This window comes from Strongylocentrotus purpuratus, unplaced genomic scaffold, assembly GCF_000002235.5.
Source record: "Strongylocentrotus purpuratus isolate Spur 01 unplaced genomic scaffold, Spur_5.0 spur5_scaffold_5, whole genome shotgun sequence".
Classification (NCBI taxonomy): domain Eukaryota; kingdom Metazoa; phylum Echinodermata; class Echinoidea; order Camarodonta; family Strongylocentrotidae; genus Strongylocentrotus; species Strongylocentrotus purpuratus.
The window spans coordinates 45043386-45048106 of record NW_022145611.1 but is presented as its reverse complement, the minus strand read 5'-3'; positions in this window follow the sequence as shown (position 1 = coordinate 45048106).

Here is a 4721-nt window from a genome sequence, read left to right as displayed (position 1 = left end):
TATAAACTTGGGTTCATTGTTCCATGTCAGGGACGTGATTATTAAAAGTGGTGTTATTTCTATTTTGGCGAGCGAGCGTAGCGAGCGAGCAAAAAAAATCACTTCTCTTTTATAGGGAAAATATGGTATATATAAACTTGGGTTCATTGTTCCATGTCAGGGACGTGATTATTAAAAGCAGTGTTATTTCTATTTTGGTGAGCGAGCGTAGCGAGCGAGCAAAATTTTTGTAATGATAATTGGTTCATAAATTTCAGATTTTTTTGTTGCAGGGCAGGGCTTACACAATTATGTCTAAGGTGATGTTAATTCCGTTTTGGCGAGCACGAGCACACCAAAACTTCTTTGAATAACGTTTGGTACATAATTATTAACTGGTTGTTGCAGGTTGGGGCGGGATTATTCTAGGCAATACTAATCCTTTTCTTTTTTCAGGGGGACGAGCAGGTGAAAACATTTAATACAAAATAGGCTAGCAAGCAGTTCGCGCCAGCGAAGAGTTTCGAATTTGTTATATCACTTATATTTTCCTATTTTCATATGTTTTAATTTTTCAGGGCCGTATGCGGAATATTTTTCAGGTGGGGGAGGGGGAAAGATGCGTTAAAAGTTTTTGAAGAATCTCAAAAGCAAAAGGAGTGAAGGGAGTTCGAGCGACCGAACTGGTCATGAGGGTACTTTTGCATTTTCAAAAGTAGAATTGAAGGATTTGGTAATTAAAGGCGTACACTACATTTTCAGGGAAAAAAACTGTACGTTTTCAAAATATCTGGGGTCAACTGCCCCCCCCCCTTGGTGCGTACGGCCATGGTCTTTAAAAAAAAAAAATTTCCCCATTTTTATTCCTTTCCTTTTCTTTTCCCTTTTTCTTCCTTTTCTCTTCTTCTTCCTTTTTTCTTTCCTTTTTTTCCTTTTTTCTCTTTCTTTCCTTTTTTCTTCCCTTTTCCCTTTTTTTTCTTCTTTCCTTTCCTTTCTTTTCTTTTCTTTCCCCTTTTTCTTTTTTCCCCTGGAGCCCGTCAGGGGGGGCACTCTGCCCCCCCTGCCCCCCCCCCCATAGGTACGCCAGTGCCGCCACCGCCAGTGGCATCCCTGTCATTTCTTTCAATTTTATAACCATCGATAGAAATCATATGATTTGAAAAATCCTCAGTATAGCATACATAGTAGCATACATAGCCGTCGGAGAGATTGTATACAGGTCTGCATGTATAATAAAACCTAAGATCATCCCAATTTATAATGCGAATGAAATCGTTTACATAGGAAATCATGGTAGCCTAGCTATTAATTCAATTTCACGCTGTTAACTATAATGATGTGCAATCTCAGCTTATAGGCGAGAATCACATTGATTTCATAGATCGTGAGTTGAAAGCCGCTGTACGTATCAATGTGAATAAAAACCTGTCTAGCTCTCACTCACCAAAGGGTTATGACAAGGCAATATGAATAAATTATCAGTCATGTCATTAATAGGCCTGCATTGAGATATGATAATGAACATGATGATGGTAAATGAGAAGGACTATCATGTTCATAATAGAAACGCAAATCGTTCATCCATATTCGTGCAATATAATTTGACTACAGTGGAACTAAGAAGCCTCATGAAAATGGCACAAAATAATGAGAACTTTTTTTTCTTTTTTCATTCAGAGTGTTCTGACTTTCAGATCATTTGGTTTCGAAAAGGAGCATGGGGTTGAAATGGGTTCCCATTCTGAATAGTGGCGCTATGAAAACACATCTCCAATCTGTTAAATAATACGAAGGTGCTCGGGTGAGTAATCTAATACCTATGTATGGCCTCAACCGCCTCAACCCTTAAATTGACTTGGGTTGGAAAGACGACCTGACTGTGATAGAGGCATACTACGAGCTTGGGTACTGGGCAGGGGCGGCGATTTCTTTTCATGACCGGGGGGGACGATACGCGAGAAACGAGGGGGGAGTGACGTCATGGGGGGGGGGGGGGGAGAAAAAAATCCGAATCAATACCGCTCTTACATGTTATAGCAGGCCCCGCGGAACGTTTTTCGAAGTGGGCAGTGAGGGGGGGGGGGTGGGGGCTAAAGTATTTACGATCAGATAGGGCAAAGCAAGTGGAGCGTAAATCGGCGTGGGGTCCTGGGGCAAAGCCCCGGCGGGGGTCAGGTTTTTAGGCATTTAATAAGGGTCAGATGAGCATATTTTGATGCCATATTTGTGACACTGGCATGCAGGTAACAAATCGGAGGTGGGTCCAGGGGGGCGAAGCCCCCAGAAGCTCAGCGCTTTAAGGCATTAAATTACGATCAGATGATCATCCAGGGGCCGCCTTAGAGCCCTTGATGGGGTGTAGGGGACGGAGTCCCCGGAAGCTCAGGATTTTAGGCCTTTGAACATGGTTAGATGAGCTTCCAGTGGCCCGCTTAGGGCCCTGGTGGGGTCCAGGGGGCGGAGCCCACGGAAGCTCAGGTGTTTTAGGCATTAATTATGGTCAGCTGAGCAACCAGGGGGTCTTAGGGCCCTTGGTGGGGCTAAGAGGGCAAAGCCCCTGGAAGCTCAGAGAAAATCATGTCATTTCAGCAACATTTGCAAATTAGTCACTGGTATCGAATTAATAAACCACGTTTGAATTTTATCGGGGGTGAGGGTCAGGCGCGCCGGAAGCAGTTCGGGATTGGGGGGGCAAACATTCCAGGGGGCTCACATTCCAGGGGCAGTGACGTAATGAGAAAAAAAGTTCGGAAGGGGGGGGGGGCAGACGAAAAATCTGCATCACCACCAGTCTTACACGTTACATGCAGGTCCCGCGGAACGTTTTTCAAAGTGGAGTATTATCGATCAGGTAGAGCGTAAATTGGCGTGGGGTCCAGGGCATGAGCCTCGGCAGGGGGTCAAGGGGCTGAGCCCCCGGAAGCTCAGGGGTTTTAGGTATTTAATTACGGTCAGATGAGCATCCAGGGGCCCGCCTTAGGGCCCTTGGTGGGGTCCAGGGGGCAGAGCCCCCGGAAGCTCAGGGGTTTTAGGTATTTAATTAAGGTCAGATGAGCATCCAGGGCCGCCTCAGGCCCTTGGTGGGGTCCAGGGGGCAGAGCCCCCAGAAGCTCAGGGGTTTTAGGTATTTAATTAAGGTCAGATGAGCATCCAGGGGGCCGCCTTAGGGCCCTTGGTGGGGTCCAGGGGCAGAGCCCCCGGAAGCTCAGGGGATTTAGGTATTTAATTAAGGTCAGATGAGCATCCAGGGGTAAAGCCCCGGAAGCTCAGGGGTTTTAGGTATTTAATTACGGTCAGATGAGCATCCAGGGGCCCGCCTTAGAGCCCTTGTTGGGGTCCAGGGGGCAGAGCCCCTGGAAGCTCGGGGGTTTTAGGTATTTAAATACGGTCAGATGAGCATCCAGGGGCCCGCCTTAGGTCCCTTAGTGGGGTCCGGGGGCAGAGCCCCCGTAAGCTCTGGGGTTTTAAGCATTTAATTACGGTCAGATGAGCATTTTTTATACCTTATTTGTGACATTGGCAGGTCACTTATTTTTTTCTCCGTCTTTCTTTCTTTTTCTCTTTAACATACTTTTTCAAAAAGGAGGGGGGGGGGGGCTCGAGCCCAGCCACTTTGCAGACCATGACATAAAGGCTTCTAAATAAGCGTATTTCGCCCGACTGTAATTTGGGAATTTCTTATTTTCCAACAAACGCATAAGAAGGTATGACTTACAAAAAAAATGGAGAAAAAATGCCGGAAAATCATGTCACAACATCAACATTTGTATATCACTTGTTTCGAATAAGAAATACATCACCCCCCCCCCCCCCCCATCAGTACGCCAACGTTCAGGGGCTCATGTCTTCTCACCCCTATAACAAAAAAACGGACACGCTTTCCCATTCTCGCACAATATGTCCACGATATGCGCGTATCGCTATTATAGAGACCTCCATTGATAAATACCGTATAGGTGGCATGCGCAATGTTTATGAAATTTAATTCCTGTGAACTTTCCTTTTTCTTTGAATGGAATTGTAGATGTGATTTAATTCAGGTTTTTATTATTGTTACGTTCTTTTGGATTAAAAATACAAACCATGTTTACTCCTTTACTGTTTTTTTTTTTTTTTTTGGAGGGGGGGGGGCGTTTTGGGGGGGCAAAAATGCGTTTTGCCCCCCCACTTTTTTGACTGGGGGGGCAACTGCCCCCCCTGCCCCCCCACTTCCGGCGCCTATGGTGAGGGTGGTAATGCCCCAAGCCCGAGTGAGTGAGCATAGTGAACGAGAGGGGTGAAGGTGACGAAAGTGACTACTCCCTCGCAGGTTTTGTTGTATTACAAAATTATATTCCTTAGAAAAACTTTTGTATGAAAAGAAACAATATACTTTTTTCACACTTTACTTTCTGCAATATTTACTTGAACATTTTAAAGAATATTATGCGAGTGGGCATAGCCCGAGCCAGAAGATTTTTACATTTTTATGTCTAAACGCTTAATTTTTATGTCTAAACGCTTAATTTTTAAGTCTAAACGCTGCACTCTTGGACCCTCCAAAGCCTAATAGTGTGTTGCAGTCTTTAGTCAGTATTTGCTGTACATTATTTGTTTGCACTTTTTTTAATTTTCCGGGGGGACGATCCCCCCCTACAAAAATCGAGGGGGGGGGACGTGTCTCCCCCGTCCCCCCCGGTATCGCCGCCCCTGGTACTGGGTGCTGATCGGATGTGTGGGGTATAACACAAATATGTCTGCCA